We start from the raw sequence: 13503 nt of genomic DNA on the forward strand, positions 1-13503 counted from the left end.
AGCAGGTGGAATATAAACAGGTCTACCTTCTCCCACCACATGCAACCCGTTATCAAAAGTTTAATTGACAGGTTATTCTTTCCTGTCCTAGACACTGTTGCCACACCCATCAATACAGTGATTCAAATGTTAGACAAGTGATTTGAGTTAAATATGAAGGCAAGCAGGTCTCGTACATATAACCTCTCATATGTACGAGAGGTTCAACTTTCATTGCTTGCAAGTTTATTTTTATTTACTTGCAAAGGTTTGTGTGTCCGATCATAAACTGTAACGATATGTGGTCGACGATGGGCGAGGAAGGGGCGGACACACACGCAGAGATGTAAATTAACCAACATGTATTTAAAAATAACAAAGACAAAAGACAGGTAGAACAAGATAAGACAGATACACAAAACCAAACACTCGACCTATGCTAAGCTAAATGCTAACAGAACAGGAACCTAACCCCTAAGCTAAGCTAATAATGTGAGACAAGACAGAATTAAACAAAACTAAACAGAGCTAAACCAACTAAACAGCAGAGGTGGAAAGAGTAAAGTAAAATAGTGAAAGTACTATTACTTGGATGAATTCTTACTTAAGTATGAGTAAAGTTACTAGACTAAAAATCGACTAAAGTAAAAAGTAACTCATTTAAAATGTACTCGGAGTAAACGTTACTTCATCCCTTTTTTTTAACAGTGCAGGGGGGGGGGGGTCTCATGTGTAATGCAAACAAGACAAGTGGATATACATCTCACAATAAATGTTTTTAATTAAAATATAATAATTAAAAACAAAAACATATTGACAACTAGATTACTGCTCCTTTATTTGTGTCCATCTTTAGAGAACTACTCTCTGAAATTCTTGTTAAATTTGAGCAGTAGTCGATTTTCAAAGTTAGTGGAGTTTATCCTTGTTGGCTTTTCAGTGAACAGCGGTCCAGCACAGCTGAAGAGACGCTCACAGGCGGCTGAGGCAGGCAGACCAGTGTTGAGTTTTAGAGAAAGCTTTTTGATGTGTGGAAATGAATTCAGCAGATCTATCTTATTTGAGGTACAGGCAAGGTACCCATCCAGTTCTCCTGTACCTTGTGACCTTTAATGAGAAGTAAAAATCATCTTCATCTGATGAATTTTGCCTGACTTGCTCCAACACAGCCTCTGCCATCTGGTCAAGGTGTGGTCTCACATAGACCAGAGATGTTGAGTGACAAACACACAACACCACACACTGAAGAGTTCTGACAATTAAGTTGATTAATGTGGCAACAAGAGTTTGTCATAATACAGAAATTATAATAACTACAACTTGTGCAGAAAGACTAGATGCATTTATTACAAAAGAAACAAAGTGGACAGGACTAGGATTAATAAAAAAAAAATCATACCTGCTTCTCTGACATCAGCCCTCTCAGTCCAGGTGGTCTTGAACTTTGGCAAAAGAATTGCTGCAGCAATCAGTTCAGGGTCTTCCATCATCCCACCAAAGCGCTTTTGGACACCACCCTGAATAGCTCTGATGAGTGGTGGGCACATCTTGGAGGATGTCTCCAGTCTGCTGAGTTTAGCTTGTAGCTGGATGATCGCTGGCAGGAGCCAACCCATGTGCGTGTTGGTTTCAGACTGAAGGATGTTTAAAGCCTGCACCACAGGCTTCATCACAGGACAGTACTCAGTCAGAAAAGCGACTTCAACCGGACTCGACCTGTATGACATAAAGCAAATGTAGACAACTTGTAGTGAATTTCCTGCAGGAATAGATGTGGAATGTCTAGTCAAATAGCATCCTCCCCCTTCTCTTCTATGATACGTATATGATTCTCTCCACAGCCATGTATGGCGAGTTCCACCCAGTTGGACATGGCCGAATGAGATGGAGCTTGCAATTATCTTCCACAAATTCTGCTGCCATGTATGACCGACCCGATTTGTTCCAGATTGCTTGGCATTTCGCAAAGGCTGCACGTGATAGCCGTCTGTATGTATCATTCTTCTTTTCTGCCATGGCAGCATCTGTAGTCGCAACTAAGTTTAACAGGTGGCAGGCACATCTTTGATGTGGAGGAAGCTGGTACTCAAGATCGTTGTCTTGTTCCAGGATGCTGAATGCTTCCATGTATTCAGCTTTGGGCTCCTCAGAAGAAGAGTCTTGGTCTGACTCTGCTTCCTCAGGTTGGCTTTGCTCACCAAACACACTGAATGCTTTAATGAAGTTTGAGCCACTGTCTGTTGTGGTTCTTACCACTTTCCCCCTTATTTCGTATTGGCAATGAATGTCATCAAGGGCACTCGCTAAGACATCAAATGTGTGGGACCCTTTCAACCTCTTGCAAGCAAGTGCAGCAGATTTCCTCTCCAAGGTTTCCTCATCTATCCAGCGAGTTGTGACCCATATGGAACTTTGCTGGTGTGCTGTCCAACAATCTGTAGTGGTGGCGACATGGCTGACTTTACTGAGGTGTGACATCAAAGTCTTCCTCATCTGATGGGCAGCTTCCTCTGCTCTGGTCCGGACAGTGGGTCTGGAAATGACCTTGCATTGCGGGTTCAGTGTCGATATAAGTTCTTTAAAAGCAGGTTGTTCAACCACAGAAAATGGATGAAGACCCTCACAAATAAAGTAAATAATGAGCCTGTCAACCTTTGCCTGTGGCACGTGTCTGTTTGCACCCACTGCCATCACATCATTTATTTTTGCTTGTTTGCATGGGGTGTCTGGTGGTTCCTGGGTTCGCTTCCGTGTTGTCACAAGGTCATTAAAGGCCTTCAGCTTTGATGGATGTTTCCTTTGTGAACAAAATAGTTTACAGTGGGGCCAAAAATTATTTAGTCAGCCACTGATTGTGCAAGTTCTCCTACTTAGAAAGATGAGAGAGGTCTGTAATTTTCATCATAGGTACACTTCAACTATAAAAGACAAAATGAGAAAAAAAATCCAGGAAATCACATTGTAGGATTTTTAAAGAATTTATTTGTAAATTATGGTGGAAAATAAGTATTTGGTCACCCACAAACAAGCAAGATTTCTGGCTCTCACAGACCTGTAACTTCTTCTTTAAGAAGCTCTTCTGTCCTCCACTCGTTACCTGTATTAATGGCACCTGTTTGACCTCGTTATCTGTATAAAAGACACCTGTCCACAGCCTCAAACAGTCAGACTCCAAACTCAACCATGGCCAAGACCAAAGAGCTGTCGAAGGACACCAGGAAGAAAATTGTAGACCTGCAGCAGGCTGGGAAGAGTGAATCTACAATAGGCAAGCAGGTTGGTGTGAATAAATCAACTGTGGGAGCAATTGTAAGAAAATGGAAGACATACAAGACCATTGATAATCTCCCTTGGGGTCAAGATCTCATCCCGTGGGGTCAAAATGATCATGAGAACGGTGAGCAAAAATCCCAGAACTACACGGAGGGACCTGATGAATGACCTGCAGAGAGCTGGGACCAAAGTAACAAAGGCTACCATCAGTAACACACTACGCCGAGAGGGACTCAAATCCTGCAGTGCCAGGCGTGTCCCCCTGCTTAAGCCAGTACGTGTCCAGGCCCATCTGAAGTTTGCCAGAGAGCATATGGATGATCCAGAAGAGGATTGGGAGAATATCATGTGGTCAGATGAAACCAAAATGGAACTTTTTGGTAAAAACTCAACTCGTCGTGTTTGGAGGAAGAAGAATGCTGAGTTGCATCCCAAGAACACCATACCTACTGTGAAGCATGGGGGTGGAAACATCATGCTTTGGGGCTGTTTTTCTGCAAAGGGGACAGGACGACTGATCCGTGTTAAGGGAAGAATGAACGGGGCCATGTATCGTGAGATTTTAAGCGAAAACCTCCTTCCATCAGTAAGAGCATTGAAGATGGAACGTGGCTGGGTCTTCCAGCATGACAATGATCCCAAACACACCGCTCGGGCAACGAAGGAGTGGCTCCTTAAAAAGCATTTCAAGGTCCTGGAGTGGCCTAGCCAGTCTCCAGACCTCAACCCCATAGAAAATTTGTGGAGTCCGTGTTGCCCAGCGACAGCCCCAAAACATCACTGCTCTAGAGGAGATCTGCATGGAGGAATGGGCCAAAATACCAGCTACAGTGTGTGCAGACCTGGTGAAGACTTACAGGAAACGTTTCACCTCTGTCATTGCCAACAAAGGTTATGTTACAAAGTATTGAGTTGAACTTTTGTTATTGACCAAATACTTATTTTCCACCATAATTTACAAATAAATTCTTTAAAAATCCTACAATGTGATTTCCTGGATTTTTTTTTTCTCATTTTGTCTCTCATAGTTGAAGTGTAGCTATGATGAAAATTACAGACCTCTCTCATCTTTCTAAGTAGGAGAACCTGCACAATCAGTGGCTGACTAAATACTTGTTGGCAACACTGTATATGTTGACATTAAAAACACACATTTACTATATATACTTTGTCTGTGTTATATTGACTTGTGACTTGACTGTATTTTGTAACTTGTGAACATCTCTGCTGTGATGGGTGTGTGGGAGACATTTACAGTTAATGCCTGAATCTTCAGAATTGATGTACAACAAATGTATATGAATGTGTCTACATACTTCTGACTATGTTTAACCATACTAAACCCTTATGAAATAAATCAGTTCTTGTTGAACATCAGTGCCTGACAAATGTCTTTTAGCTGAATTGGCAGAAATGTTAAAAATCAAACTCCATTTTTTTTGTGGAAAACCTTTCTAGAAGAGTGGAGACTGTTATTCCCTCTCTATATTGATGACTGTGGTTTTAGCTTCTTCATGTAAATCTTTCATGTGTTTTAGCTGACAGTTCTATGACCACAAGGTGGCAGTATTACATCTATGAGTGACACATTCAGAGATTTCATCATTCTAATAAAACCCACAGTCAAAAATGGTTAAAGATCAAAAACCTTTGATAGATGCAATTTTAAAGGATCTTCAAATGTTCTTGACACCTCAGACAGAAGTGTAATAATGAATGAAGGAGCATAAATATGTGGACGTGGTTGGTGTTGAGAGGAACAATCTGAAATAACTCCTTCACAAAACCTTCATATTGCTGTTTGAGAGTGGAATCACCTCTGAACTTTAACTTCTGGTTTAGAGAAAATATCTAGTGTTGGTGCTACTGATGTTCTCCTTATTCACATGTATTTACTCTGAGGTCTGATCTTTCCTCCTGAAGGTGAATAAAAGAACGTGTGTATGTGTGATGACCTTCAATGCTTCATTTCTTCATGAATCCTCAGTGTTACAGCAAGAAGTGTTTATTCACATTTCTAAAGGGGTGCAGCATTAATTTAAGAAGTGAAACCAGCCCCCCAACAACCAACCAACATCAGCTAATTATAATGAGTAGAAGCTAAAGTGAGAGAACATGGGGGTGAAAGTGAGATTTGCATGAAGACGGCTGAGTGATCTGCTTTCTCCCAGAATAGAGCAGCACTTTCACCAGATGTTCATGACTTCCTTCATCCAAACTCACTGAAGCACAACACACAGCACTGAATCTCCAGCTAAAGATCTTCTCTCCTAACACTCATCATGATGATGAACTAGAAGAAAAGACCAGACAGTGTCCAAAATCAAGCTTTATTTCAGCACAGCAAAACTACAGGAAGAGCAACAGGACACTGAACAGAGGAAAGACAGAAATGCAGCATTGTGTAGAACTGAAACTCCATTGTAGAAGCATGTGGAAGTGTCTCCATGTTCAGTTCTATCTGGGAGCTGCTAGCCTTCACACTGGTTCTTTCTGAATACGACGGGATGATCGACGCCACCGTGAGAGACCTTACAGCCAAACTCCTCCCCCTTTTCCCACTGTGCTTTGCTGAGGGTCAGGGTGCTGCCACGCCTCCAACTGCCCTCTTTCAGTTCTTCTGCTCCGGTCACCACCCCGTCCTCCAGCACTGTATCGTCCACCGTCCAGCTCACCAGCGCCCCCTGTGGAGAGTAACCAGACAGCAGGCAGAGCAGCGAGGCCGATCCCTCAGACAGCTGCAGAGAGGAGGGAGGGAGCAGAGACACGGACGGCTTCACCGTGGGACCGGCTGTACAGGAGAAACAGAACAAAAAGTCCCATTTAGAAACGTTTCCACATCATTTCCTCCTTACTGCTTATTAAGCCTCCAGACTGGAAACCTTCATCTGTGTTCAATCATCAATGCAGTGCTGCTGCACACTGTTCTCACATCACTGCAGTTCAGTAGAAACATCTGCAAGCTTCTGTTAGCACAGATTCAATATCAACTCTTATTACTTTAGCATTCAACACAGCTGACTGCAGCACATCCAGATGTAGCTGATTACAGAAATATTCATTGTTTAGCACAAACACACAGCAGCATTCGTCTGGATTTTACATCAGCACCAGTCACTCGTACCAGTTTACACCAAACTTCATCAACCAGAGACCAGCTTTATATTTATTATCAAAAACACCTGCACATTTATTCAGGCTTTAATATTCAGAAACTGTAAGTATTTAGTAAAGGTTGAATATTTAGTAATTGTATATACAGTGATACCTTAACTTAATGTCATTTGGTTCTGGGCGTGGCACTGAGTTTCAAGGTATTTTTCCCATAAGGATGTTTGTGAAACCTGTTAATGTGTTTCATGGTTCTGTGGAACTGCATATATTTCATTATGTGAATATTTTATTATATATATTAAAAATAATATTATAATATTATATTCCATTACCAACTATTTATTCCTGTAGCAAATGTTGTTTACAATCACCATATTACATTTTTAGCTTCTAACTAATTCTGATCTGGAGTTATAGAAGTAAAAAGAGTCCATGTTGGTCTCCAAAAGTCTCCAAGAAGAAAAACAAGTGGATTAAATCCCTGATGTAACAACACACTGATGTAGATTTGGTCTCAATGTGAAGAAGAGAAGCTCAGGTAAGCAGCAGTTATGATTTTATGATGCTCTGTGGTTGATCTGGGTCGCGGTGCTGCTGTTTATTGTGCACTTCCCTTTTGCAATGATAGCAAAGCATCATCATTATCACGGACAGCATGAATGTGAACAAAGCGACAGTCCCACACAGTTCGAGTTTAAGCTAAAAGTCGAGTTTAAAGGTACAAGTTTCTCCACGAAGGGCGTCAAGTTTCAAAGATTTCAGGTTTAGGGGACGTCGAGTTACAAGGTACCACAGTATTTATTGAAGGTTAAATATTCAGTTACTGTTTATTTATTGTTATTAATACTTATTTTTTCTCTTGTTTATATGAAGATTAATAAATGATATTAAAAATAAAAATGTTTTTAATTAAGAAGAAATAAAACTACTTACTGACGCTGAGTTTGGTTCCTCCACCAAAAGTGTAGCACAGTGATACATTCCAATGAAGCCGTCGTACAAAAACCTCTGTTCCACTCCAGTGATTCCACACACACACACACACACACACACACACACACACACACACACACACACACACACACACACACACACACACACTACATGCTTCAGTGCTCTGTCAGTGTTTAAAGCTCTGTGAGTTTAACACTTCATGACTGAGAGCTGCTGACCAGCATCTTCACCCACATCAACCATGACCTTCATCTCCATCTTCATCTGCACACTGGCTCTCTGCACTCAAGGTAACATGATGCTTTATGTTCTACTGGTGAGGAGGCTCTGTCATGTGGAGAAGATCCACTAGATGAACTTCAAACTCCACATGGTTCTTCATGTAGTGAACGTCTTTATTCTTCTTCTTGTTTTCAGGATCCAGAGGTCAGGTGACTGTGACTCAGAGTCCTGCAGTAAAACATGTTGATCCAGGAGCTTCAGTCACCATCAACTGTAAAACCAGTTCTGCTGTTCATGGTGGTAGTTATTTACACTGGTATCATCAGAAAACTGGAGAAGCTCCTAAACTCCTGATCTACTACACTAACAGCAGAGCATCAGGTATTCCAGATCGTTTCAGTGGCAGTGGATCTGGATCTGACTTCACTCTGACCATCAGTAGAATTGAGACTGGAGATGCAGGAGATTATTACTGTCAGAGTTTTCATGTTATCAGTGGTAGCTACGTCTTCACACAGTGTTATATGGTGGTACAAAAACCTGGGTGAGTGGAAGTGTACAGTAACTGCACTGCTGCAGCTGGGACCGACTGCAGGTGCTGAGGGGGAGGATGTGATACAGTACAATCATTCACTCTGTACAGGAAACACCTCACTCACTCACTACTTCTCCTAAATACAAGCTTTATTATTATTAAAATAATAACAACCACTTCATCCTGATCAGGGTCACAGTGGTGTAAAGCTGGTGTAGACTACAGACACATTTACTTGCTCATTTAGTCCCTTATGATGTTAATAATCTATTGGTGGACAGATGGAGACATGTTGAGCTGCATTAGTTTATCTGAGAGTCGTTCAGGGATGATGGTGTAGAGAGCAAAGCTAATGTTCACATACAGAATACAGGTGAACATGTGAGAGCTCCAGATGCTGTAGGATGTAGTTCAGGACCAAATTAATGGTACTCAATAATGGGTGGAGTGGGTCATGCAGAGCATCAGTCATGGATTTCAGATCATCCAAGATCATGTTTTTAAATCACTTCATGATACTTCAGCTTTGTTTCTGCTTTTAACCAAAGTGTAGAAAATACAGAATATTCAGATCATATTAACAACAGAAGCTCTAAACCTGAGAGGACTTGAGTTTAGAAGAACTCTTAAAAGAGAATTGAACTGACAGCAAGTTCCAAGATGAAGCAGTAAACCAGAAGATGGTTCAGTTTAATCATACTGCATACTATAGTACACACTACTATAGGATTAGTATGCAGTATATACTGGGGCAGTAGGACATTTTGAACAGAGCTGCTGGCTTTGGTTGGGATTGGGGGCGGGTCTGGAGGTAGTAACTCCTGCATTGATTGGTGCACAGCTTCATACCCAACCAATAGGATTGAATTTTACCTTATTACAGCTAACAATCAGCAGCTGGAGCTCATCTAGTAGAAACTACTTTATCTCCATGTGCTGTTTGTTTCAGCTGGTTTGTGACTTGCTGCTGAATTGAGGAGCTACAAGTTACAACCACATTAAACAAGAAACAATAATAATAAAAAAAGAGAAAAATAATATGATTTATTTTTATTTTGTTGTTTATTCTCTCAGAAGTTGTTTTATGATGTTAGTTTTGGTCTCTACAGAGTTAGTAGTTTGGAGGTTTTGCTCAGATGTGAATAACATGAATCTTTGTAGATTTAGTGCTGATTATTCTGAGCCTAAAATCTCATTAGAGTAAATAAGGAGGTTCAGTTTGTTCTCCACCATTTGCTTCATTATTGTGTGTACTGGTTTTACTGTTTGTGTTGGAGCTGAGGCACAACTGTTAAAAACTAAATCTTACATTATCAGCTCTATTCTTTCATATTTGTGAAGTGTTGCATAATCACTCAATCTTCTTCCTAACACATTACACCTGCTAACAACAGCAATGCTAGTTACGTTCATTTGAAAACAGAGAAATTCAGTGTTTGTATGTAAAGTATCAAGTGTAAGGATGTCCATCCATTTAGCTTTAAACTCGTCCCTTTCTTTGGTCATTATGGTTTCAACACTGTAAAATTTAGGATGGTGGTACTCACCTGTGTACCGCTGAGTTGTGAGTGTGTTAAAGAAATGAGGAAAATATCACGTGGCTTTAGAAATAAAACTAAGCTTCATCAGTAAGAATGAGAAACTATCTATGAAAGTTTGATTGAACTCATCATCATGAAAAGATCAAATTTTGCCACCTTGAGCTACGATGCTCGGTGTCACTCCTTCTTTATCAAAATGATTTAACAAGAAGTAGGAATCATACCCCCCAGCATTATGAGCTATATCTCTGTATCCTGCATATTTCCAGCAGTGAACCATCACCAGCAGAAGTTCATTTGTTGTTTTAAAAGTCGATGCAACATATAAAATTTGCTGTGTACTCACTCACCACCTTCCTGTCTCACTTGAAGATCATAAATTATTATTGGTTGGATAAAACATAACATCTCATTACAGAGATGACGTCTAGCTGTGTAACAGAGATGATTATTTGGGGTGAATTGATCCTGCTGTAGCATTAGATTGTATTTAGGATGGTAAAATTTTGTGTCACTCAGGGTATATGGGGGTGTCAGATGATGGATGAACATAAGCTTTGTGATGATCGTAACAATATTGAGACCTGCAGAATCTTTGACAATCAGGACATGTCACTATTTTTGGTGGATTTTTGTGACAATCTTCATCCAAACACTGACAAATGCTAAAATGAGATTCGAATAATCACTTTCATTATAGGGTTATTTAAATAGTGGTCAGAAGAAATTCAGAGTAAGGACCAGGGGGTCAATGCTTTATCAAATGAAGATTTATTGGCTATGTCAGCAACAAGGACTTCAAATAAGTTTGTTATATGAGTTGATTTTACTGTGAGGCCTATGTGTTTCTCATAAATTGTGGCTACTACTCCTCCACCATGACCATTAAGACGTGGCTTATGTTCATAACTGTAACCCGGAAAAGATGCTTCAATTAAACCTAGATAATCATCAGGTCTAGCCCAGGTCTCAGTTAAACAAAGTGCACTAAGACTATTATCTGTTATATTCTCATTTACAATTACAGTTTTACATGCAAGTGATCTAATGTTTAATAGTTCTAACTTTATTATTGTTATTATGAAGCTCATTTAGATTAATTAAGTTATTATGACACACTTCTGACACGGTAAACAGACACAGTCTCAATGGTTTGTGACCTAAATATTACAGGTGACGTCCGATTGCGTATCGCAGTCATTTAACACTATCTGCCGCTACACTAACACGGTTGTAAAGCCTGTCACCTATGCTGCAAGAAATGCGAAAAGCACTCTCCCATGAGGGGTGGACACAAAAGCAAATGCAAAAGCAATGTTGATACAAAAGCAATGTTGTTTTCTGAGCACCATTTAAACATCCAGCAGTTCAGCAACAATAACCTGCTGTAGGTTTCACTACTGGGCCGAATCAGTAAAAGGCCAGAGCACACTACTGCCTCAGACATCGACCTAGCTAACTCACACACCTCTATAACATTACTCTTAGTAACCTCAGACTGCCGCAAACGAACATCATTAGTGCCGACGTGGATAACAATCTTAGAAAATCTACGATTAGCATTAGCCAGCACTTTCAGATTTGCTCTGATGTCAGGCGCCCTGGCCCCCGGAATACAGGTGACTATAGTTGCTGGTGTCTCTATGAGGGTTGCAATATGCGCATGTTGAAGCTGAGAATCTTCTATAACCAGAGCACTTACATTAACAGGCTTCTCAGCGGGTGGGTCACTGAGTGGGGAAAACCTGTTGGACACGTGGACCTAAAAAGTTTGGTGCCTAACCCTACGACTATGTCACCGAGACGTCACCCAGCCCCGCTGTGAGGGCTCTAATGTGGCTAAAGCCATATCTAAGTTTTAGGGTCTCCGATGGTAGGAAGCTGTGTACCAATGATACATTGAGCAGTCCTCACCACTATATGAAGGGCCTTCCTTTCAGCCACAGTGGAGCTGTCGTACCATACTGTCACACAGTTGGACAGTACGCTCTCAATGGTGCAGCAGTAAAAGTTTGGTAAAGAAAGAGCAGCAGCATCTTTACTTCTTGAGATTTAAAAAAAGACCATCTGTCTCCTCAAATTCTCACAGACAGGAGGTGTTGTGGGTCTGGGAAAGATCCTCAGAGAAGTGGATGCCCAAAAACTTGAAACTGGAGACACGCTCCACCTCGTCACCGTTGATAAGAACAGGAGAGTGTGTGCAGCTCTTGGTCTTCTCAGTGTTCAGGTGACGATTGTTGGTAAAGATGAGGATCCATCTTCTAAGCTTCATTCCCTTGACACACTTCAGGTGTGGAAAATCCATGCAAAGCTTTACAAAAATGGCTTCCACAACCCTGTTGCAATCTGGCCACTGTGCTGGGCCGTTTGATCCGAGAAAACACCTACAGAGAGAAAAAATAAATAAATAAATATGGGAGGTGGGAGGTGATTGGAGGCCTTTATTTCCTCCAATCTGCTTAGGTCGTCTTAAGCGTAGACCTGCATCAGCCAGCAATGCTTCGGGACTGAAAGCAACCCTGGCAGCTCTCCCACAGCAACAGGTGTAATCAGTCCAGATGATGCAGCCCTTGTGTGAACCCTCTGCAGTCGGTGAGAAACTGGATCTGTTTCTGCAGCCAGGCCTCCGAGTGCTGCTTCTCCTTGGCATCCAGAGGCGTGTCTGAAGTACTTGTCTATCTGTGGCATACCGCTTGGAGAAAGTGAAGGTTGCAGGGGGTACCACCACATCCTGTCCACTCTGGCATGGTCCAGCTCCAGTTGCCTAAAGCATGACCACTTGAATAGGGCATTGGAGATCCACTGCTGATCTACCAAGGGAAGAGCAGGTTTCCAGCCAGCATAAAGACACAAATTCCACTTTCTAAAATATAGAAACAAAAGTGGGAGAAAGAGAAGAAAACAGAAGGTTAAATACTGTTGTAATCGTTCTTGCAAATCTGCCATCAAAGCCATCAAAAAATTTACACACATGTAACACACAAAAGTATGGCTGACATTGTTAAAGTTAACAATGCATTGAGCCCTTTTACAACAGATATGTGATTAAAATCTAAAACTTACGTTCTGATTCCACCTGGTCAGCTACCATCACCAGCTCACTGTCATCAACATGGGTGGTCTCAACCAAAGCAGGGAATTAATATGTGTGACATTTAAATAATTTAATAAAGTTCTCATCATGTGTGCATACTTACAAGGTTTGAACTTGGCCGGAAAAAGAAGCCTCTTCACCGTTTTCTCAACGTTTGTCACGCTGCTACTTTTCCCAACCAGCAGCGAACGTAGGGAGGAAACGGGAGAAGGCCTGGAAGTTGTGGCGGGCTGGGCGACAGCTTGATCGTTGGTGGAGGGCTGGGCGGTGGGTTGCATGGCCAGGTTCTCCAGCTTGATCCAAACAGCATATCGGCCCTCAGGGAAGTGCTCTATAAAGATTCGAAAAGCTCTCTTGTTTTCGGCATGGTTTCTGGAATCTTTTCCACCAGAAGATTCCTTTGTCATGGCAGCAACAAGGTATCCAGCATAGCCAAGAGCATTTTCCACCACCCACTTGAAGGTCTGTCCATGGAAAACCCCAAACTGAAGCTCATGCTGACCCAAAACATGGATATCGTTCCCTGTATCTCCACCTGTCCGCAAGAGTGCTTCCTTAGCCGAGTCCTGGACCCTTTCAGGTGAAATGGCCCTTGACCACAGCTTCTTTCGATTCGCTTCATTGACTGCTAAGGCAGCCATGGAGACACAGTGGTTTAGACTTCCATCAGCCCTCTTCCTAAATGTAGGCTCTATTTTCTATTAAAAGACAATACTTAAAATCATTGATGTATGATTTTTGAAAAAAAGCCCCAAGCAGCACAATGACATTATAAGACCAACCATCCTAAA

At 41.4% G+C, this 13503-nt stretch overlaps 1 protein-coding gene across 1 annotated transcript in view; it reads right to left on the bottom strand.

Moving 5' to 3' along the window:
- LOC134316959 (NACHT, LRR and PYD domains-containing protein 12-like) overlaps positions 1-13503 on the bottom strand; it is a 512992-nt gene that overhangs the window by 321973 nt on the left and 177516 nt on the right. The gene's annotated exons all lie outside the window — the stretch shown is intronic.

The sequence above is a fragment of the Trichomycterus rosablanca genome, chromosome 1 (assembly GCF_030014385.1).
Source record: "Trichomycterus rosablanca isolate fTriRos1 chromosome 1, fTriRos1.hap1, whole genome shotgun sequence".
Classification (NCBI taxonomy): Eukaryota; Metazoa; Chordata; class Actinopteri; order Siluriformes; family Trichomycteridae; genus Trichomycterus; species Trichomycterus rosablanca.